Below are 25,578 nucleotides of genomic sequence, written 5' to 3' on the forward strand. Positions count from 1 at the left end.
TTCGATCATAGGAGAAAGTTTGATTGCTGTAGATGGTCGATTATATTATTACTATTGCCTTTGGTCTGAATTTGTGATTTTCTAGTGTCAAGAACAAGTGTTCATTTCAAAATCGTAAGGTGTCGTAATCATCTCTATTTTTGATTTCGAAAAAGAGCTTGTTTATATTTGTCGCTTGAAAAGAAATTCAGATTTGTACATCAACTTTCTTTTTAGCATCAATACTAAGAAAGTCGAAAACAAATACATGCATGTGCATTTGCATATAGACAGTCTGTTTGGTTTGATTTAGGAAAGTGCATTTACAGTGTGCTCTTTGCTCTTTGTGAAAAGATTGTGTCTTTCTTTTCCTCTAGTAGCTAGGATTTTCATTGCACAAAAGAGATAAAAGTTTGTTTATCATCTTTAGATTGCATTTTAGGAATTACATCTACATCTCGTGGTGAACCCAAAAGGCAAACTTCATAAGCAAGATCAACTTAAAATAAATTCAATGAATCTAACAATGCTTTGGAACTTAACGCACAACATTTAGAGGTCTAGGCTAGAGACGTATTCCGGCGTCGTAAAGCCTGGTAACTGTTGTCCTCACTGATGGTTGGGTGATTCCTCCACTTTGAGACGATAAGTGCCAGTACGGACTTGTGCTCCCACGTACCGTCGAGTATATTTTGGGAGACCCCTATAGGCTTAAATCCTTTATCCTTAGGAAGCCGTGTCTGCCGCCCTATCGATCGCAATGCACTGAACACAGCATTTGGGAAGATTGACTGCCGTACAGTAAAAAGTATTCTGCAGTTTTGCGATTGGTTTGGTACTCCCTCTACCTAGATCTCCAGAGTAGTCCCTTTCGTTCCTTTTCAGACTCCTTAACGGAAAAGGTCCATCTGAGCACTTGTCACTTCAGGCTCATTAAAAATCGAAGGAGACTAGAGTCATCTTTTGTTTTTTCTCGACTCTTAAAAACTGAAAAAAACAAGTTGTGTCAAAGCGTCTAAAATTTATTTTAAACGGAATATTCATTACCCTTTCCTTCGTTGATCTTGGGTTGAGAAAATGGAGTCTACCAACCAAGGAATTCCCCTTGGAGGAAATCCTAGTCCCTTCTCCTCTTGGGGAGATGTTGGTGCACCCCATATGGCCACATTGTCGCTTCCAGGACTGACAATTGGTTTGCCTGTATGGCTCTTCTCAACCTCTGTCGTTCAGAACACCACTATTCTTGAACAATCGAATCAGCAATTAGATGAATCCAGAGTTACCCACCAACCTTCTACTTCCTCTAATTCTTCCTCTCCTCCTTCCTCTTCGCTTGTCGGGGCTGGTAAAGCCAAAAGTCAAGTTCCTAAGGAGAAGAAGGAAAAGAAGAAGAAAGAGAAGAAGAAGAAGGAGCCAAAAGCGAATGGGGGCAAACGAGTGTCGTCTAACGAAAATCCACACACTGCACTAACCAGGCCTAAATCGCCATGTGTCATTTGCAAAGGAGACCACTTTCACAGAGATTGTCCTTGCATCCCTCGGATCTTAAGGGACTGGTCTCCTCGTTTGCACAACCCGGTGTCGTCAACCTCTGATGACCATGTTGAAAACACACCGTCAACTAGTGAAAGTGAAGCCCCAGGACAAAAAGGAAAATATAGATTTCCTTGTAAACTGTGCGAAGGCGATCACGCCGTCCACCGTTGTCCCTTCTTAGACGAAGCTAAAAGAGTTTTGGATGATCGTCTGGTTTCACCGTTACGACTTCCTCCTGGATATAAAAAACTCTTGCCGAGTCCGTCGCTAGTTGAAAATACGGCTGACCCGCTCAGGTGGTCGGCCGATGCATCTGTCATTGAAGATGAACCATCTGAATCCATACCAGACAAAAGTCAAAAGGTCGAGGCGGCAGTTGACCCGGTCTTGCCTTCAGAGGTTCCATCTTCAGATGATACAATCACTGAAGAGAACAAGGATGACACCGTCCAAATTCTTTTCATAAGCACAGACTCCAGCGAACATGGGGGCAATTTACCCGTTCCTTTACCGCAGGAAGGAAGTTCGTCAGAGTCGTACCCGGCCGTCTATTCGGTCCCACCTCCAAGCAACCTAGTTGTCTCCTTCGACTGGAATCAACTAGGCAGACCCCGTTTACCAGCTAGTGTACCATTCCAAATTATTGTTCAAATATATAGAATGGTTATGGCTGGTACCATCATAGATGAAGGGGCTTCTGTGAGTATCCTTTCCTCAACTGCTTGGAAAGCGCTTGGTTCGCCATCGCTTTTGCCTGAGATGAGAAATCTAACAGGCTTTGATAAAGGAACCAGTCGACCGTTAGGGATCCTTCCCAATGTGCCCATAACATTGAGAGGGAAAACCGTTCACATGAACGTGATGGTAGTTCAAGGACCCCTGGATTACAATCTACTCCTTGGACGAGACTATATTTATTGCATGGGAGCAATTGTCTCCTCACTCTTTAGAGTAATGTGTTTTCCGCACGAAGGAAGAGTGGTCAAGCTCATGGACCAGCTTTCATTCCCCGGATCATATAGAGCAAATAGTCATATACCATCCCTGAATGGTCTTTTCACGCAAGAAATGTCTCAATCTCCAGTCCGTCCTCCCGATGAGCGCGAGTAATTCGGAGGGATATGACTGAATCCCAGGGGGCATGCACCCTGGTCTGCTTCGGCAGGAAAACTTCGGGTATAGGGTAGGTTTCCACGGGAGAATATGACTAGTCTGTACCCTGTCCGTGATTGGAAGAGGGGGTTATTCTAGAACAAGATTCTCTTATCAAAGTTATGTGAGTTGGCGAGCGCTGCCACTCACCTTTGTTTATCTCGGTAGACATCGCCGAAGAAGTGTTTTGTTTACGCCGTAAATAGAACAATCTTTGGGTAACCTGTAAGAGGTAGGCCTCTCTTGGTAAAACAAATGTTTTAACGGAATAAAGAAGGGGTAACCTTGAAACTCTGTTTTGTACCTGGGGGCATGCAAACCTTTTGGAGTGCAAGCAAAGAGCGATCATTTATCTATTTTTTTTGATTGGTCGTTTCCTAACTTGCATAAAGAAAGGATGTGGGGCAAAACTCTAAAAGTTGTCGTTTTTATATGAGACATTCTTATCACAAGACTGGATTAATCGAGCAGTTTTAGCACATAGTTCAAGCTCGTTAAAAAATAAACATAAGACATGAGCAAATGTTTCCACCCGCGTTTAAGCTCGTTAAAAAATGAACTATTCCCCGGTAAATAACCACCGTGAATGTAGTACTTCAGCCATTAAAGCCTTGGTCGTGTTTGCACCGTCACCTCCACTTTTTCATTGGCGATCATTCACCTCCATTTTATTGTTTACCCATTTTGAGGAACAGCTGCGAAGAGTGATTTCACTAGCCATCCTTGTGACACTGCCATGATTGGAAAATTCCAAACCTTACCTGGAATCAGCTACTACCCGTTTTATCACTCGTTCCTCAAAAGACGAGTCTCCTTTAAGCTCTTTTCAACTGACTCGTAAAATATGAAAAGATTGCCGAGTCCTTGGCCTTCCAGCTCGTTAAAGGGACAGGAAGTGCTATCCCTCATCTAGATTTTAATCTTTTTGGACCTGAGGGATTATTGCACAAAAAGATCGAGCGCTTGTTTTGTTTGGCTCGTTAAAACTATCGAAAATTCATCCCTTCTGTATTGTTTTATACTTTTTCGGACTTAAGGGATTAGATGACGAAAAAGGAATTTTGGAGTTACCTTTACGTTCCTTTTCAGACTCTCTAAAATTGAAAAGGACCGAGTTATCTTTGTCGTTAAACTCGTTAAAAAGATTAATAGCGACAAACTTGTCTTTAGACGAGAACGAGTTTCACTATCGCTAGGCTCGTTAAAACATAGCGATGGGTTTGCCCGAAGGGCAAATTATAGAACAAGCATATGTTATCCTCCTCAAGCTTGACAAAAATAAAGAGGTACTGGTCAGCAATGACTGGGGAAAATTGGGAAGAAAACTCAAAGAATCTTTATTGGTAGCAAGTCGCTCTTGAACATGACACTTCCACTCCGTGTCCGAGTCGGGTTGGGTTGTTTCATTCACTAGTCACATCGCCATGGTCACGCCATACCATCCACATTTGGGGTTAATGCTACCAATCCATCACATCAGTGTCGCCGATATGTTCAAGAGAAGTCATCCAGAGAAGTCACCTGTGTCTCACCCACTACCATACATTATACTCCATTCTTTCATGACCGCCACCCTGAACATTATATCATCAGATCGTTTTCACCTCCATCAAAATCATTTGCTCCGTTCCGTGTCATTGATGTGGGATTCATTAAGGCCCTCCTGTGATGGATCACTTCTTGTCGACATCAGCTCATTATCCAAGAAGTTGATCTAGGAACACCCCATTCAGTACTTTGAAGCTTGCATGCCTCAATGGCAAGTTTCTCACTTCCGGCGACAGGTTTACATCAATGACCTTCGACCGAAAGAATTTGCGTGGTGTTCGACACCAAGTCCTTTATTCACACCACGTGGATTGTACTGCAGTACCTTGAGGATCATTATCATTATCGGTGATTCCTCTCGCGCTTGTTAACAGTTTACATCATTGACTGGTAATCAAGCGATGTCTTTCCATGTTCGACTTCAAAACATTTCTCACATGGATCGACTTGTACTTCGAGTAAAGATCGGACGAGATTGAAGACCCCAGATCTAGTTTCATCCATCCGGGCTGTGATATATATTCAGGGAAATAAAGACATCAAATGTACAACATTGCGGCACAGATAATCATCCTACCAAAAGGATGATGGCTCTATCAGAATCATCAGTCTACCCTCAGACGATTGTCTGTCCTATGTACATGAAAATGAATTTATAAAGCTGAGCATGGGAATGCCTGCCTCAGCTAGATCATGAAAACAGTATGAAGATAATGTATTGTATTGTATCTTATTACAGGTCTCCTCCCAGCATTGAAATAACTTCGGATCCTCATAATAAAGCATTTCACCCGACACCAAAAGGTTAACGGCCTCATACTTTAGGGGGCAACTGTTATAGACATTTTTGTGCCCTACAACTCCAAGCATGAAATGTCCATAAACCAAGGGCTCCTAAGTCCCTAAAAGTGTTGTTCTAACCCCTAAAGGAACAAGGTCAACAGATTACAGCTTCTCCCAGAAGTTCTCCACCAGAAACTGCTCAGAATAAGTCAAAACAGGATCATTTCAGCTGCTCCACTGGCTAGGTGCGTTGCATTGCACCTAAATACACTGTAAGGGTGCGTTGCATTTCAAAAGTCCCTTCTATGGGGTGCGATGGGCGAGAAATGACAAATGGCAGTGTCATTCCGCGAGGTGGAGAGACAATGGAAGCTTCCAGAATCTTCTCTTGTGACACTTGCCTCACTGAATTCGACCAAGGATGAGTAAGAGGCCTTCAGTCTCCAAGTGGAAGCAAGAACTGACAAAGAGAAGACACTAATCAAATCACAAGCTAACTCATCCTCCTTACACATATCTATATATGGATCCCTCATCTCAGAGATCCAGGAGGCTGGAATTTTGCATATTGTAAGGAATTGTTGTTGGTTTTTTGAGACAAACATCAGAGTATTGGGTGATCTATGCTTTGTTTGAGGTGAAGAGGGGCTTCTTTGCTGGGAGGTTGATGCTGGGTCAGGAACCACCGGTTGTAACTCCTCCTGGATCTTTTCTTGTTTATCAATAAAAACTATTTGAGTTTTTTCTCCATGCTTTTGTATCATTGATGCTTGTTACATTTGTATGGTTAACTTAAATCTGATCCTAAGTTGTTTATGAATATAGATCCATGTCTTTGTATAGTGTTCTTCTTCTGTGATCTTACAGGTACTTTGTGAAGCTGGGCAAGTAAGGGAGCAGGTAGCTGAAGACTATCAAAGAGGAGAGGGATTGGATCAAAGGATTAGCGCAAGACACAGGTTGGTTCTTTCTATTCCTCTCTATCTATAGTTCATAAAGGAAATACAAAAGTAGTTTTTCTCTGTTTTTTTCTAAGGCAGCTGTCACACCTTAGTGGGATAGAGCAGTTCTAAATAGACACTTTTCCCTGTAACACTATGCTTGAGCCCTTTTCCCATACAACTACTTTACCATCAATGAAGGCTACTTTATCTCTATCTTCTAAGCTTGAAATAGAATGTAGATTTTTGTGCAAACTTAGAACAAATAGAATGTTGTTGAGGTGGATGTTCCTTCCATCTTCGAGCCTTATGGATGTTGATCCAATGCCTTTCATTGGATATCTTTTGTTGCTTCCAAGTTCCACAGAGTATGCAAATTTTTCTTTTGACAAGGTCTTCAATTGGCGGGAGTGACTAGTCATGTACCTTGATGCACCGCTATTAATCACCCAAATGTCTTCATCTTGGATGTCCCATAGAGAGCCGAGAAGAGTCCTTCATCCCTTTATTTGAGTGATACTTTCTTTGAAGAGAATATGAGACTCCATAATTCTTTGATACCTTTCTTGAGATGGATTGCAATCCTTTTGATGACCTTATTTATTGTAGAGGAGATCTTCATGATGCCCTTAGAGAACCAAAGCTCGCATACTATGTTGAAAATTCAATAGGGCAATGTATATGTTAATTCTCTTAACTTGATAACTGTTTCTGTTACCTTTTTACTTATTGGACTTTATCTTTCTTATTCCAATGTGAAATACATCAAACAACTACATAAAATAGTAAGAAAAATGACACAATATATAGATTGAAAACCAGGACCAAAACCCCTCCTCTTGAGGGGAAAACCCTTAAAATATCATCTTATCTTTTAGATATTTCACTTGATGAATACCATGCATATACTTAGACAAATACCCTCCAAGATCAAGTCTTCCTCGACCTCCTGCTAAAATATCTTCGACCTCCTAATAGATCTAAAATTCTATTCCCCAACAGCTACTGTTTCTTCTCTAGGAGACTTTGATCTCCTTCTAACTGCCTTTCCCTTGGACTCGATTGCCTTGAATTGAGTCCTAGGGCTAGTAATATTCCCTAAGAGACCTTCTCTTGACTTCCTTCTCTCTTGCTTCCAAAATTGAACCTTAGACTAGCCCAACGCAGAAACCCTAACTTCACACTTCTATAAGAATGGAGAGAGACCCAAACGCTTCAAATTTTTCATCGTTCTCTTCTTCAAACTTCCTTATTTGACTTTCTTCTTTTTCCTTCTTTGCATAATAGATGAGTGAATGAAATGATCCAAGTGGAGGACGAGTTCCTCTTATATATAGGCTTCTTCATGGGTGGACGTGGCTCTTCATTTAGGCCGACTTGACAGCTCATTAGGTTGACTTGATCTTCGAGGTATTTTGACACATTCAAGAAAAAATAAATTTTCTTTTAAAAATTACAATGTGCCCATAGGGTCTTCCATTTATGACAATGACTCTTATACCTAGGACATGTTGAAGAATCTAGGGCATGGAGTTAATGATATTATTCTTAGCATGATAACTATTTGTGAGATATTTAACATTTAGCTTATTAGCGTATTATTTAATGTTAGTGTCTTTTTTAATTCATCAAATAAATGTCATAACAAAGAGACAAGAACACAAAATGTTGGCTTTCTTCCAGGGCCAAAACCTCTCCCTCTTGGAGAGGAAAACCTGCACAACATTGTTCTTATAGAGATTCCAATTTATGAATACCAAGACCATGCCCCTTGACTTATTGAGCCACTCCAAGACAAAGACACCAATCCTCTTTTTTGTCATTGCTGAGATCATTATCACTACACTGCTGAGATCTTCATTACTGTTGCCATCACTGAGAACATCACTACTGTATCTTCATAGAGATCTTCATTATGACAACTAGATCATTGTTACAGCCCCATTACTGATATCTTCACTCTATCTTCTTAAGGATCATGATTATAACTATACCGAGATCATAATTGACATTATGCAGAGATTGTGTATGCATCTAGAAGTATGTCAAGAGAAGGCAAGTCACTGTGAGATATTTTAATCATGAGTATATGACTAAGATCTTAGTCATCATAGGTATGTTGTGTCTATCTGGAATGTCGAGATAGAGTATGCATTGATATCCTTATCATTATAGTTGTGAGTGTGAGTATGCTGAGAAGGTATAACAAATATGATGAAACTATGGGTTGTTTTGGGATCATTATGATCCTCTCCATCGAGACTGAGTGTTACTGTAGGATCTTCGAGACCATCATAATTATGCCGATACTATTAGAGAGTGTATCTCTCCATCCACAAGTGATTGTGTCTTAGAGTGCATACTGAGACATTGAAGTTTTATCGATGATATCCATCGTGGTTGTGATAAAGTTCTTCCCTATTGTTGGCTTTTTGGGCCTTGACCCAGGTTCAATGTTAGTTAGCCAAACAAATCCCTACACTATTGGCCCTTTCGGAATCAACCCGTAGAGCGCGTACCGAAGTATCACCTGAAGCAGTATGGGGGGATGATGGAACTAAGTTTCCGCACCCTGAGATGGTCGTGATGTCGTTTATATCCTCTGCCCTTATTTTTGTGTAGGTTGCTAATCCTGTTGGGCATGGAATCCCCCCACAGCAGGTTTTAAGGCTCAAAAGTTTTGGTCAAAGGTTTTGTAAGACTTCGCGAATTACGGGTGCGAAGCGTGAAGTAGAGGTCAAGTCATAGGGCTATCCACCCTAAAGTAATGTAATGTAATTTAAAGTCATGTCGGCCTACCCATGGTCCGCAGACCATGGGATTGCATAAATAGAGTGAGGCTCTAAGTTGTAAAGATAGTGGATAACAGAGATAGTAGCGAAGGGATGGGTCGACATTAGAGTAGGATTCGAAGTGTCTTGGGTTGTAGTAGTAGGAAGAGGCTCTGCAGCTGAGTGCACAGAGGCCTAGTAGAGTCTACAGCTGAGTGCGTGGACCCTTGCAGCTGAGTGCACAGGGTGGTGTCAAGTCTGTAAATGGGACTGAAGACTAATAAAGAAGAAGTTGATTCTTATTTCTGTGTACTTGATGTGCATTATATTATTTATGTTTTTATTGGTTTATGTATCTTGCACACTAATATGATTTCTAAATATACTGTAATAACCCTAAATCTTACACACTCAAGTTATGTAATCGGTTAATTATCAAGGAACTTGGGTATTATACGGGTCGGACCGCGAACCTCCAAAAGCCCATCAGAAATCCCAAGGGTGCAGAAGCCTAGTTCTAACACCCTCCCATACTACTTCAGGTGAGACCTCAGTCCGCGCTCCATGGGCTGTTTCCGAAAGGGCCAGTAGTACCAGGATTTACTTGGCTAAATCACCTCTGAACCTGGGTCAGGCCCCAACAAGCCAAAAAATGGTTCCATTGTCAGGATGGGGATTTGCATAAAGGATGTCTGATGTCATGCCACTGGAATCCTACAAAGAAAGAAATTTAAGAGTGGTTGGACAAGAAGATTCACGAGTTTGTGGTGCAGGGAAACAGAAATCCGTGAGTATCTAAGGAACAATGTTTAGATCGCTACTTGTACACTAAAATCCATGAAATTTTATTTGCATCTTTTCCGTCTGAGCTGTATGAGTGGATCGTAAAGTTAGCAGATAGCCAGGGAAGGTGTAGGCTCAACAAACCAATAGTGTGGACTCCAGAACTAGTGCATAGACTAGAAGCCTCAAAAGAGAAGGTAGCGCGAGCTATGGACCACTGGCTCGACCGAATAATAGGAGGATTTGTCACTGAGTTCATAGTAGACACGACCGTTAGCTACAGTGAGGCAGAGCGATGTTTTCTCAAGGGACCTTGAGGTAAGTATATTAAATCTTTAAACACTTGGGTTAAGATGCTATTGTGTGAAAAGCGGGTTATGCGAATAAATTAATGTTTGGGAGTATGCAAAGCAGAAAGATCTATAGAAGTAGAAGTAGTGAGGAGTTGGAAAACAATCCCTTAATTTCACCCTCGCAAGAAAGTGAGGAGGAGCTCACGAAAGTCTCTCCGAGAAGCGCAGTCATTTTGATAAGATAGAGAATTCCACGTTTACCACCCCCACCCACACCGCACCCCATTTCACCCTCCTCAACTCCATATCCACTCACTCCACATCCGCCACCACTGCAGTTCAATATGGCGAGTGCAATCAAACTGCCGGTGTTCAAAGGAGTAGGAAATGAAGATTGGGACCAATTTTGGTTTGTGGTAAGAGAAATATGGGAAGCACAGGGCATTGTGGATGATAATATTAAAAATGCTACGTTGGTGAGTGCATTGTAGATTGCGCATTAACGTGGTATATCAAGCATTCTAATGACCACTTGAACACAGGAATTGTAGAGATCTAGACCGTGCTGAATAGGGAATTTAGCAGGCCAAAATCAGAGACACAATCAATCATCGGGTTTAAGGAGATCACGATGCTCCCAGGTGAGACCCCTTGGATCTAGACCAAAGGCTGAAGAGTACGATATGTGAAGCCAATTTGATGTTAATAGATGCACAACATCATGCATGGTTTGTGGCCTCACTTACGCCACACTTAAGGACGACGCTGTCACAGCAAAAACTTTCCACCCAGGGCGAAGCATTGGAGATGGCAATGAGATTGCATGAGACCCCTATATAAGACCCTAGGTTGGGAGTCCAACAAATCCATGTGCAACTATATAATTTGTGTTGGAGATGCAAAGTTTGAAACAAGATAGGACAACTCGACTGGAGATGCGTGAGGAAGTATGATGCATAAAATTCAAAGGCCAAGGGTACGACAAGGACCACTATCCAGTGTTCGCGAAATACTTGGCAGGGGGAGGGCCAATGCCATTAAGACCAGAGGCACAGGCAGAGCCGAGCGCAGTGTATGCATTATGGTGCACAATCTGCCAGATAGGAGGAAAACATACCATGGATAATTGTCTATGAACTAATGATGGATTAGACTCCTGTCTACAGGGTGTAGACTGAAACAAATGCAGGGATGGCACGCACTAGGTTTCAGGGGTGTGGTTGGGGTTGAGGTGGAATGGGACTAGGAAGGGGTCGCAGACAGATAATTTGTTACAATTGCGGAGGGCCAGGGCATTGTGCCCACGATTGTACGAATATGACTAGCATATCATGTTGGTACTGTAATAATTTTTATCATGAGGCAGAAGACTGCCCTTCGCTAATAGTGAAGATGTGCGAAAAAGGGGGTACTCCACCCCCCTTCGACCTAGAATTTAAAAATTATGAGGTCTGAACCATGCGAAGAAGACCTAAATGTAAACATGATGCTTAGGAGCAGTACAACCACGGGAGATGATAAAGGTAAGCAGCCAGAAGACAGCGCGTGGGTTCGCAAGGCTCCTACAAAGGAACCCAAGTTTGACTTAGAATGTGCAAAAGAGACATTCATGGAAGCTAAGAAGAGCTTCACAAAGGCCTCCACTTCAGGTAGTAAGGATCAACTACAACCAAGGATGGATCCTTCAATGCTCACTACCTTTCTGGAGACATGCATGAAACTGTTGTGTGACAACAAGGCAGTCAAAGGGCTACATGAACTTATCACTAGGTGCACGGGGTCAGGAGAACCACGCGTGGTCCAAAAACTTGGAAAGCATGCATTGTGCACAAGAAGGGAGATGAGGTTGGTTGCGCAAATAGGCGAGTATGAAATGTATCAGGTAATCCTAGATCTAGGTTTGGACATGAATGTACTAATAAAGAAAACATGGGAATGCATGGGTAGACCTGCGTTATAGTGGTCCCCTATTTAGTTACGAATGGAAAACCAACATAATATTTTTCCCATGAGATGATTGAAAGGGGTAACAGTCGATATTGAAGGCGCGAGCGCGCAGGCGAATTTTGAAGTGATAGAGATTGTCGATGACAACAATCCCTATCTCGCACTACTAGGAATAGACTAGGCTACTGATATGAACGGACTCATAAATATGAAGAAGTGAAAAATGATCTTTGAGAAAAAGTCACTATGCGTAGTAGTACCGCTGGATCCAACTGAAGGAGTGCGATACACTAAACCAGTGCACGATGATGATAGTGATGATGATCTCAACTATATCTACAAGATAACTGCACAAGGAGAGGATTGGGTGAATTCGACTGCAGATGGAAGGATTTCGTGGGAGCGCGAAAGCTCCTACACTTCAGATTCAGATGAAGAGATAGAGCGATGGAAAAATCTGCTGCACGAAGTAACAACAATGAACTACAACATGATGATCAGATCATTGCATTGCATGACAACCGAGGCAAGGGAGTTGCTGACATATGATGGATTGTCAGCGGTGGATGAATTTCTGAGCAAATCTTAAAGCACAGTACCAGAACAACAGCGGTTTGATGCGTTGAAATGCGCACTACATGCAACACCTACAGGATGGTGGGGTACGCATCAAGGAAATTTCAAGGACTGGTGCGTATGTAGAAGGATGATGCGCCTACGTTTTGGAAAACCAAAAATATGACTAGTAGAAAAATATGATGGACGAGATGATCCACGCACGCACCTCACGAAATGGACCACGGTCTACAGGGAAGAGCCCTAGCTTGAATGGGTACATTTATTTTACCATACCTTGGATGTCATACCCATGAATTGGTATACAGAGATAGAGCTCCGCCATGGTATGGGCAAATGGGATGTCTTGCGCGAGAGATTCTTGTTAACATTCAAATTTGAAGATCGGTGGTCAAACACTGTTGACGATGCACTACAAGTAGTAAAAGCCGCTATCTTTAAAATACCACAGGAGCTAATGGGAGTACTTCAGCCAGAATGGGCGACACAATTAAGCAGTGCACTAGAGTGTTATAACATGAATGTTGAGGATGATGAGGATCCACAGAACATTAACGTTTCAGAAACAGAAGGCTCTCGCGAGATTCATGGACCATCACTTGAATACCTCAACATCACTGCGCCACTAAAGATGAAGCAGGTCAAGATTGGAATGGAGGCAGAACCAAAATACACAATGTTGGGGGACTATTGGGACGATGCCACGGTCGAAAAGGTCATCGAGTTACTCCGCGAATACCACGACTTGTTCCCGACCAAAATTACAGACTTAAAAGGGATCGTTGGTGATTTAGGAATGATGAAGATCACCCCAAAACCTGACACGAATCCAGTTAAGCAGCAGCCTTACTGCTTGAATCCAAAGTATAAAGAAAAGGTCTGCAACAAATTAGACAAAATTATCACAGCCATAATTATTGAACCAGTGGAAGAATCCGACTAGGTGAGTCCTATGGTAGTACAGGAGAAAAAACAGAAGGGTGAAATAAGAATATGTGTAGACCTCAGGAAGCTGAATGATTCTTGTGTCCACGATCCATTCCCAACACCATTCATAGATGAAGTACTAGAGAATGTTGGTGGTCAGGAAGCATACTCATTCACGGATGGGTTCTCAAGGTACCATTAGATCAAGATTGTGCTAGAAGATAGGAGCAAGATGACTTTGCAACAGAATGGGGCTGTTTTCAATACACTGTGATGCTATTTGGATTGAAGAATGTGCCAGCTATATTTTTGCGCATCATGGTAGCCACGTTCAAGAAATATATCCACAAGTTTTTAGAGGTCTATTTAGATGACTGTATTGCTTTTGGATTAGTTAAGCACCATGTAGTGAGCTTACATTTGATGTTGGATACTTGCCGCTGACACCAGATTTCACTGAACTTGAAGAAGTGCACATTCCTCATTCCCTTTGGAAACCTGCTGAGACATGTGGTCTGCAAACAAGGACTAAAGGTGGACCCTGTGAAGATTGTCGTTATCCTCAATGGAAGCACTGCGAAGTGTTAAACAACTACGTGCTACCTTGGGACACACTGGATACTATAGGAAGTTCATCAAAATTTATGCCCAGATAACCATGCTGATGGAAAAGATAATGAAAAAATATGTTACATATTGCTGTAATGATGATTGCATGAAGAGTTTGGATGTCCTGAAGGGGAAACTGGCCTCCGCGCCAATCCTAATCTTCCCGAAATGGGACGTAGAATTCCATGTACATGTTGATGCGTTGTGTATCGTGTTGGGAGCCGTACTCACACAGGAAGGTGCAGAGGGTGTGGATCATTCGATCATGTTTGCAAGTCGAAGATTGTCCAAAGTAGAAAAGAACTACTCTACCACCAAGTGGGAGGGGTTGGAAATGGTGTACGCACTCCAAAAATACTGACACTATTTACTGGGAGGACATTTCAAGATGTATACCAACCACTCTGCATTGAAATACCTGGTGAACAAGACCGTGTTGGGGGGGCGCATATGCAGATGGCTTTTACTATTTCTAGAATATGATTTTGACTTCATAGTTAAGTCGAGACGCTTAAACACAGGACTAGACCACTTTTCACGAATTGAGACGGGTGAGGAACCAACAAATTTGGAGGAGGGACTACTTGATGCACAACTTTTTGCAGTGCTCATTGTGGATGGACACTTCGAAGATATAATCCAGTTTCTAACAATAGGAACTGTGCCAAAGGAGTACTCAATCCAACAGAAGAAGGAATTGGTGGTGCGCTCGGTGGAATTTTTGTCATCGTGGGTCACCTCTACAAGATGTGCAATGATGAGATATTGCGAAGATACGTACTTGAATTTGAATGAGGTCAGATCCTCATAGAAGCACATGGGGGAACTGCAGGAGGACACTATGCAAGACGTGCGACCGCACAAAAGATTCTTCGCGCAGGATTATGGTGGCCGACCCTACACCAGGATTCGAAAGCCCACTGTAAGGCCTGCGATATATGTCAAAGGATGGGAAAACCATCACGGAGGGATGACATGCCACTAAATCTCCAAATGACACTGCAGCCATTTGAGAAATGGGTGATCGACTTTGTGGGCCTGATCAAACCTCAGGGAAAGATGGGTGCACGCTACATCATCACCGCGATAGAGTACCTAACATGATGGGCGGAAGCACAGCTGGTCAAGGACTACACAGCCACTATGTCTACAAATTTTTTGTTTGAAAATGTGTTGACACGATTTGGTTGTTCAAAAATTAATAAGCGATCGCGGAACACATTTCTTGAATGAAACCATCAGTGCGTTCACAGCAGAGTTCCAGGTGTATCATCAAAAAAGTACACCGTACCACCCACAGGCCAATGGAATAATAGAGGCATTCAATAAAATATAGGAGACTTCACTGACCAAAGTATGTAATGTGCATCGAAACGACTGGGACCTATGTGTACATGCTATGTTATGGGCGTACAAGACAACGTGCAAGAAATTGATGGGATAGACACCATTCTGGTTGGTCTATGGTACAGAAGTAGTCATGCTGATTGAATACATCATACCTAGTCTGCGAATCGTAGCACTCATAGGCATGACGGACCACGAAGCTCTGGAAGAAAGGCTCACGCAACTAGAAGAACTCGAGGAAGAACGATTTCTGGCCGGATTTCACCAGCAGGTACAAAAGCAGCATGAAAAAGCTTGGCACGACCACCATATCAAGTTGCGCACCTTCAAGGTAAATGACTTAGTGCTACTGTATGACAGCAAGTTTGAAAAATTTCCAAGAAAATTTAGAATGCATTGGCTGGGATCATATGTGGTAAAAGAGGTCATAGACGGAGGTGCGGTCCAGCTAGTCAAACTCAATGGAGAACCCTTCCCAGGGAAAGTCAACAGTAGCCGCTTGAAACCCTACATGGGTGGACCAACTCTTTGACTAACCAGCCGAAGCACAGTCTTCGTGGCCCAAGGAGCCGGACAAGGGCGCAGGACTATAAACACAAGCACTAGAAGCCAGTACCAAGGAAAGTACACGAGTCAGATGCGGATGATTTCGAAGAAGGAATGCAACAGGTCCAACAAACAATAGAATAGTGCACCACGGACCTCTAGGCAGTACGGGAATAGTTGGAGGGGCTCCATGCCAAGATCACCGCACCAGTAGCATGACTCAAGACGAGTCAAGATGATTGTGTTGGGGGCTTGTTGGGCATGGAATCCCCCCACAACAGGTTTTAGGGCTCAAATCCCAAGTTTTGGTCAAAGGTTTTGTAAGACTTTGGGAATTGTGGGCACGAAGTAGAGGTCAAGTCATAGGGTTGTCTGCCCTAAAGTAATGTAATGTAATTTAAAGTCATGCTGGCCTACCCATGGTCCGCGGACCATGGGATTATATAAATAGAGCGAGGCTCTAAGTTGTAAAGATAGTGGATAATAGAGATAGTAGCGAAGGAATGGATGGAGCTTAGAGTAGGATTCTAAGTGTCTTGGGTTGTAGTAGTAGGAAGAGGCTCTGCAACTGAGTGCGCAGAGGCCTAGTAGAGTCTGCAGCTGAGTGTGCGGACCCCTGTAGTTGAGTGCACAGGGTGGTGTCAAGTTTGTAAACGGGATTGAAGACTAATAAAGAAGAAGTTGATTCTTATTTCTATGTACTTGATTTACATTATATTTTTTATGTTTGTATTGGTTTATGTATCATGCGCACTAATATGATTACTAAATATATTGCAATAACCCTAAATCTTACACACTTAAGTTAAGTAATTGATTAATTAGAAAGGAACTTGGGTATTATATGGGTCGCGCCCCGAGTAGGGCTGCGTGGAAACAATGGCATGGGTTGCGAAGGATTAACAAGCGTGCGTAGCGACGAGTTGGACCGCGAACCTCCAAAAGCCCATCAGACATCCCAAGGGTGCAGAAACCTAGTTCTAGCACCCTCCCATGCTACTTTGGGTGAGACCTCAGTCTGCGCTCTACGGACTATTGCCGAAAGGGCCAGTAGTACTGGGATTTGCTTAACTAAATCACCTCTGAACCTTGGCCAGGTCCCAACAAGCCAACAAATCCTAAGGGCTCTATCAGTCTACCCTTTATTCCACTGTTTAGTACTTCCACGAAGGTGTACAATTGACCTTCGCGCAGCCCCAACCCATGGTCCAGGTACTTTTGCACAGCTATGACAATGTATTGTATAGGTTCCCAAGTTATCTTAAGTGTTTTACTTATCTTACTACTTAATCATAGTCAGCGTTGCGTAAATTGATATCCTTACTTGCGTTCAATTAACCGATACAATCACATATATTCGCGCATCAAATAAACATTGTAAATTAAACCCAAATGCAATATACTCGGATGCATTAATAGGAACTAAATACACAATAATTGCAGAATACTTCTCTTTATTGATATCTTCCAGTTTAATACAAATTCTATCTGCCTTGCACACACAGCTACAGGGGTCCACACACTCAACCACATACTTCCACCCTAGGCCTCTGCGCACTCAGTTGTAGAGCCTTTACCTACGCTAAGACCCGGGAACACTTAGACTTCTCTTCTTTACTTCACTACTTTTTTCCTTACTTAACTTAACTTCTCTTAACTACTTAGAGCTTACTTTCTTAACTCCTTTTTATACAATCCCATGGTCCATGGACCATGGGTGGATCTTTACAATCATCTTTACACTTTACAAAATAAGGGAGGACAACCCTTTATGACTCTTGACACTTTCACACTCCACAACCACAAAATGCGGAGACTTTACAACTTTATTACAAAATTATCCCAAAACATGGGCTTTTAGCCCCAAAACTACTCTTGCAGGAACCCATTCCCAATAGGCCCCCAACACAAACATGGTGACTCACCCTCATGTCACTTTGTGGGTGCGAAGACCTCCCAGCTCGACCTGTATGATTGCCACTTCGGCGGTGCACTGTGTGGCCGCCTACTTCCCTTCTTCAACCAACTGATCTGTCATTGGTCCTGAACTGTTAGCCTAAAGCTTCTGCCGAGTCACTTTCAAATTAGCAAGCTTACCTTCAATGGAGGCCATGACCGAATAAGCTTCGTCCAACCAGGGCTTCAAGCATGCCTTCAGGACTTGCTCTTTATGCTGCACTCCATCGACCTGTTCCTTCAATGTTTTGGCCTCTTGCAGTGTCGCTAGTCTCTTTGTGAGAGCAACAGTGCGCGTTGTACCTTTTACTTCATCATAGCTCTGCTGCAGTTCTCGCACCTCTATCTCCAGCTGTTGTACATTAGGATCCTCCTGCAGGTTTGTTAGGACCTCGAACATTGTTCAAATAGCCGTGTGCAGTATGCTACTGCATTATCTATCGCCGCAATCACCTCTGTGACAGTTGTTGTGCACTGCTCCTTTACTTCCAGTGGAGTTGAAGGTTGGGCCTTCAACTACAAATCTACAATCTACAAGTTCAACTCCATCTAAACCTTATCCAACTCTGTGTGAGCGTCACGCACCCCTGTAGAAAGCTTGTAGACCTGTTCATCTGCCTTCGTATCCTCAGGAATGGCCAATTTGGGGTCCATTCGGCAGGCTTCCCTCATAGCCTTAATCATGCGCATATTTTTGCTAGTAAGTTCCACCATGGAAGTGAGGGTGGTGTCTCCCTGCAGGGCCATCTGTACATTATTAATATTCTTCTCATTGATTACCTACAAAGTGTGTTGTTCATGGGCCCTCAGCTCTATGATAACTCCATCATGTAGTAGGTGGAGTGCTTCGTTAGGAAGCGCTGCCAAGTTCAACCCCACTCCCTTGAGGGCGCTAACATCAAGTCTATCAGCTTCGTTTTCTATGGTTAGTGCTCCATCCGACAGCGCTATCATTCGGGAGTCCTTCGCACACAGCATCTTGACAGTTTCTGAAGTACCGATAGCGAGGCTGTGGACACCATGCCAGCCTGTGATGCACGGATCTGCAACTCATGCAGACCCATCTGGATGGCTCGCAATAGTTGTTGTTTCTATTGCTCAAACTATTGTAGTACCTTTGCAGTGACATCCTGCATCGTGTCTCTAATGCCATTCAAATCCCCTCTATTAGGGTGATTGGGTCTAGCGATGTCTTACTGGCCTTGGATTTATTTCGTGACCCAACGTTTCTTGTTCTCTTGGACGTTTGATGTGGTACGACACTGTCTGTGGGTCTGCTCCATGTTGCTCTGTTTGCTTTTCCATTTCTTCCTTTGTTTCAGGTGAAGGCGACCTCTCACCTTTGTTAGAGCCACACTCTATTTCGCCTGCTAGGTGGCATCGTGCTCTACCTGGGCCTTGTCAACAGCCTCCTTCTTCCTCTTCTCGGCTATCTATGCTATCTTGAGCTTGGCTTCCTCCTTTTTACGCTGTGCGAAGGACTTGCTCGACCCCACTGCCAAGTCTGAGGCTGTGCACCACTCTACTGGCCAGCGATCAAGAACTACATCAATCGTGTCATCTGTTGCCAAGTAAGCCAAGTCATGCCACTTATGCTTAGGGTCCTTTCATGCCCTGATTGTGACGCACTGAAAGTCTACCTTGAACTCCACGTACTCTTGCAGTTTGGAAAACAGAGTAGCAGACAATCACAGTTTGCGATTGATAGCCTTGCGTATGTTCATTTCCATCAAGATCCAAAAGATCTTGCTATCCTTGATGCATCGAGCATCCTTGGTTGCCAACAATGAAGCATACTTTGCTACTTTTGGTAGGTCCGTTGCGACCGAGGGGAATTGACTGTCTTCTGGCAGCTCCTAGGCTACCAGCACAATGGACAACAAGAGCCACGTATAGTGGAAGGTCTTGCTGTGTTCCAGTGCCTCACGGAAGTTTTCAAGGAACTCATCGAAGAGATAGCGTGCCCAATTAAACTGGACTCCTTCAGCGCATTGAGCTACTAGAGTGGCGACTGGTGCCGACACTTCATCTTCGCGACACTTCCTCATAGCTTTTCCTGCCAAAATCTGCGTGGCCACATTGACCACATGATTGCAAATACTCGATATGGAATAGCCTTGGAGCTTCTTCACGAGCTTGAATTTCTCCTTCAAGGCCTCTGCGAGGGCCTAGTTTCCACCTTTTCCTCCAAACATCATGTACGGATTTTCCCTTGTATAGGGTAGCCGTGTGATCCTACGGATCAACCTGTTGGTGATAGGTATTGGCTCCTCCACCATAGACACCCATCGTGCACTAAGCATAGCAGCTTCATGATGACCAATACTGTAATGGGTGTGCGATTGTAGTGTAGCACCCATAGCAGGTTGAGCAGACCTACCTTGTCTACTTCCCTGAGCCACTTCCGCGGTTCCAATGCAGTCATGCCGGTGGTTGTGTGAAAAACGTGGTGCATTAGTTGTTCTGTCACCAAGTGTGGGAACTTCTCAGTGTCAGCTAATTCCCAATCTTACAGTTTTAACAGTGGAACCTGCCCCAAGCATGGTCCTTCAAAGACAATCTCGTCTAGCAATAGAGGTGTGTGCAAGGCGACCTTTCTTTCATCAATGTCCTTTGGCACCTTGGTCTTGCCCTTGCGTAGAGGGATGTACTCAGGCAACTTAGTGATAGGGTCAGAATCCTCGACTTCAACTTCCTCCACTTCCACCCCCAAATCCTCATCATCCATTGGGATGTCCTCAATTTCTTCCTCCTCCAGCTCCAAGTTAATGGTTTTTCCCTTTTCCTGTGCAGCGAGCTTGTCCTTATGTGGGTTTCTTCTAGGCGACACGCACACCAGTATCGTAGCCTGCTTTCCCTTCTTATCCTTCACACTCTCCTTGGTCGGGGTAGGCTTTGGTCTAGGCATCCATGGTGACTTGGGGACTTCGGCTAGTACCTCTGCATCCTTTGGAGCATCTCCATCTACCTCCATAACAACCTCCGGCACATCCCCCTCGGCTATCATTGCTTCAGTGTCCATAGCTTCGGATCTTGGGATAAAATCACAGATGAAATTGCGGTTGGATTCTGGAAACCAATCAAACTCTGGGCAGTCAAGAAATTATTCAAAGAATGCGCAGGTCATGCACGTTCGAGAGCTCACCACCTTAATGTTCAAAATGGTAAAAGAGGTCACAGACGGAGGTGCGGTCTAGCTAGTCAAACTCAATGGAGAACCCTTCCCAGGAAAGGTCAACGACCGCTGCTTGAAACCCTACATGGGTGGATCAACTTTATGACTAACCGGTCAAAGCACAGTCTTCGCAGCCCAAGGAGCTAGACAATGTTGTGGGACTATAAACACAAGCACCAAAAGCTGGTACCAAGGAAAGGACACGAGTCATACGTGGATGATTCCGAAGCAGGAATGCAGAATAGTGTGCCGCGGACCTCCGGGCAGTATGGGAACAGTTGGAGGGGCTCCATGCCAAGATTGCTACACTAGTAGCGTGACTCAGGATGAGTCATGATGATTATGTTGGGGGCCTGTTGGGTATGGAATCCCCCCACAACAAGTTTTAGGGCTCAAAGCCCAAGTTTTTGTCAAAGGTTTTGTAAGACCTCGGGAATTGTGGGCGCAGAGTACGAAGTAGAGGTCAAGTCATAGGGCTATCCACCCTAAAGTAATGTAATTTAATTTAAAGTCATGTTAGCCCACCCATGGTCTGAAGACCATGGGATTGTATAAACAAAGCGAGGCTCTAAGTTGTAAAGATAGTGGATAATAGAGATAGTAGTGAAGGAATCGGTCGAGCTTAGAGTAGGATTCTAAGTGCCTTTGGTCGTAGTAGTAGGAAGAGGCTCTATAGTTGAGTGCGTAGAGGCCTAGTAGAGTCCGCAGCTAAGTGCGTGGACCCCTGCAAGTGAGTGCACAGGGTGGTGTCAAGTCTATAAACGGGATTGAAGACTAATAAATAAGAAGTTGATTCTTATTTCTGTGTACTTGCTTTGCATTATATTCTATATGTTTGTATTGGTTTATGTATCATGCGCACTAATATGATTATAAATACACTGTAATAACCCTAAATCTTACATACTCAAGTTAAGTAATCAGTTAATTAGAAAGGAACTTGGGCATTATATGGGTCGCGCCTTGAGTAGGGTTGCACGGGAACAACATCATGGGTTGCGAAGGACTAACAAGCGCACGTAGCGACGGGTCGGACCACGAACCTCTAGAAGCCCAGCAGACATCCCAAGGGTGCGGAAACATAGTTCTAGCACCCTCCCATACTACTTCGAGTGAGACCTCAGTTTTCGCTTTGCGGACTGTTTCCAAAAGGGCCAGTAGTATCGGGATTTGCTTGAGTAAAACACCTTTGAACTTGGGTCAGGTCTGAACAAGCCAACAAAGCCTAAGGGCTCTATTAGTCTACCCTTTATTCCACCCTTCAATACCTCCACGAAGGTGTATGATTGACCTTCGCGTAGCCTCAACCCGTGGTCCATGTACTTTTGCGCAGCGATGACAATGTATTGTATAGGTTCCCAAGTTATCTCAAGTGTTTTACTTATCTTACTACTTAATCACAGTCAGCGCCGAGTAAATTGATATCCTTACTTGCGTTCAATTAACCGATACAATCACATATATTCGCGCATCAAATAAACATTGTAAATTAAACCCAAATGCAATATACTCAGATGCATTAATAGGAACTAAATACACAATAATTGCAGAATACTTCTCTTTATTGATATCTTCCAGTTTAATACAGATTCTATCTACCTTGCACACATAGCTACAGGGGTCTATGCACTCAGCTGCATACTTCCACCCTAGGCCTCTGTGCACTCAGCTGCACAGCCTCTACCTACGCTAAGACCTAAGAACAATTAGACTTCTCTACTCTACTTCGCTACTTTTTTCCTTACTTAACTTAACTTCTCTTAACTACTTAGAGCTTACTTTCTTAACTCCTTTTTATACAATCCCATGGTCTATGGATCATGGGTGGATCTTTACAGTCAACCTTACACTTTACAAAATAAGGGTGGACAACCCTTTATGACTCCTGACACTATCGTGCTCCGCGACCACAAAATGCGGAGACTTTACAACTTTATTACAAAATTATCTCAAAACATGGGCTTTTAGCCCCAAAAATGCTCTTGCGGGAACCCATTCCCAATAGTCCCCCAACACAAACATGGTGACTCACGCTCATGTCACTCTGCGGGTTCGAAGACCTCCCAGATCGACCTGTATGATTGCCACTTCGGTGGTGCACTGTGTGGCCGCCTGCTTCCCTTCTTCAACCAAATGCTTTGTTGTTGGTCCTGAACTGTCATCTTGAAGCTTCTGCTGAGTCACTTGCAGATTAGCAAGCTTGCCTTCAATGGAGGCCGTGACCGAATAAGCTTTTTCCAACCACGGCTTCAAGCGTGCCTTCATCACTGCCTCTTTGTGCTACACTGCATCGACCTGTTCCTTTAATGTTTTGGCCTCCTGCAGCTTCGCCAGTCTCTGTGTGAGAGCGACGGTGCACGTTGTACCTTCTACTTCGTCATAGCACTGTTGTAGTTCTCGCTCCTCTGTCTCTAGTCGTTGTACATTAGGATCCTCCTGCAGGTTCGTTAGGACCTCAAACATTGTTCAATAGCTGTGTACGGTCTGCTACTACACTGTCTACCTCCACTATCACCTCTGTGATAGTGGTTGCGCGCTGCTCCTTTATTTCCAGTGGAGTTGAAGGTTGGGCCTTCAACTGCAAATCTACAATCTGTAGGTTTAGCTCTAGCTGAACCTTAGCCAACTCTGTGCGAGTGTCATGAACCCCTGTAGAAAGCTTGTAGACATGTTCATCTGCCTTCACATCCTCAGGAATGGCCAATTCGGGGACCATTCAACAGGCTTCCCTCATGGCCTTAATCATGCACATATTTTTGTTAGTAAGTTCCACCATGGAAGTGAGGGCGGTGTCTCACTGCAGGGCCATCTATACATTATTAATATTCTTCTCACCAATTACCTACAAAGCGCACTGTTCATGGGCCCTCAGCTCCGTAATAATTCCATCCTGTAGTAGGTGGAGCTCTTCTCTAGGAAGCGTTGCCAAGTTCAACCCCACTCCCTTGAGGGCACTAACAATGGGTCTATCAGCTTCGTTTTCTGTGGTTAGTGCTCCATCCGACAGTAGTATCGCTCAGGAGTCCTTTGCACGTAGCATCTTGACAACTTCTGAAGTATCGATAGCGAGGCTGGTGGACACCATGCCAACCTGTGATGTGTAGATTTGCAACTCATGCAGACTCGTTTGGATGGCCCCCAATATTGTTGTTGCTACTACTCGAACTGTTGCAGTACCTCTGTGGTGACATCCTGCACGTGTCTCCAATCCCATTCAAATCTCCCTCTGTTAGGGTGATTGGGTCCAACGACATCTTACTAGCCTTGGATTTCTTCGAGACCCAACTTTTTCTTGTTCTCTTGGACATTTTATGCGGTTTGACACCATCTGTGGGTCCGCTCCATGTTTCTCTATTTGCTCGTCTATTTATTCCTCTATTTTGGGTGAAGGCAACCTCTCACCTTTGTCAGAGCCACGCTCTGTTTCGCCTGTCTGATTTTCTGCCTACTGGGTGGCATTACGCTCCTCCTGGGCCTTGTCATCAGCCTCCTTCTTCCTCTTCTTGGCCAGCTGCGCTATCTTGAGCTTGGCCTTCTCCTTTTTGCATTGCGCATTGGACTTGCTCGACCCCACCGCCAAGTCTAAGGCAGTGCACCACTCTGCTGGCCAGCAATCAAGAACTACATCAATCGCGTCGTCTGTTGCCAAGTAATCCAATTCATGCCACTTATTCTTAGGGTCGTTTTGTGCCCTGATTGCGACGTGCTGAAAGTCTACCTTGAACTCCATGTACTCTTGCAATTTGGCAAACAAAGTAGGAGACAATCGTGGTTTGCAATTGCTAGCCATGCGTATGTTCATTTCGATCAATATCCAGAAGATCTTGCTATCCTTGATGTGCTGAGCATCCTTGGTTGCCCACAACGAAGCATACTTTGGTGCTTCTGGCAGGTCCGGCGTGACCGTGGGGAATTGATTGTCTTCTGGTAGCTCCTAGGCTACCAACACAATGGACAGCAAGAGCCACAGATAGTGGAAGGTCTTTTTGTGTTCTAGTGCCTCACGGAAGTTCACAAGGAACTCACCGTAGAGATAGCATGCCCAATTAAACTAGACTCCTTTGGCGCATTGATCCACGAGAGCAACGACTGGTGCCAACACTTCATCTGCGCGACACTTCCTCATAACTTTTCCTGCCAAAATCTTCATGGCCACCTTGACCACATGATTGCAAATACTCAAGATGGCATAGCCTCACAGCTTCTTCATGAGCCTGAATTTCTCCTTCATGGCCTCCACGAGGACCTGGTTGCCACCTTTTCCTCCAAACATCATGTACAGATTTTCCCCTCTATAGGGCAACCGTGTGATCCTATGGATCAACCTGTCTGTGATGGGTATTGGCTCCTCCAGCCATAGACAACCATCATGCACCAAGCATAGCAGCTTCTTGATGACCAATACTGTAATGGGTGTGCGATTGTAGTGCAACACCCATAGCAAGTTGAGCAGACCTGCCTTGTCTACTTCCCTGAGTCACTTCCGCAGTTCCAATGCAGTCATGCCAGTGGTTGTGTGAAAAACCCAGTGCATTAATTTTTCTATCACCAAGTGCGGGAACTTCTTAGTGTCATCTAATTCCCAATCTTCCGTTTTCAACAATGGAACCTACCCCAAGGGCGGTCCTTCAAAGACAATCTCGTTTGGCAACAAAGGTGTGTGCAAGGTGACCTTGCTTTCATCAATGTCCTTTAGCACCCTGGTCTTG

The sequence above is a fragment of the Pinus tabuliformis genome, chromosome 8, assembly GCF_031772625.1.
Source record: "Pinus tabuliformis cultivar Carrire ecotype Pingquan chromosome 8, CPIR1, whole genome shotgun sequence".
In the NCBI taxonomy this organism is placed as follows: domain Eukaryota; kingdom Viridiplantae; phylum Streptophyta; class Pinopsida; order Pinales; family Pinaceae; genus Pinus; species Pinus tabuliformis.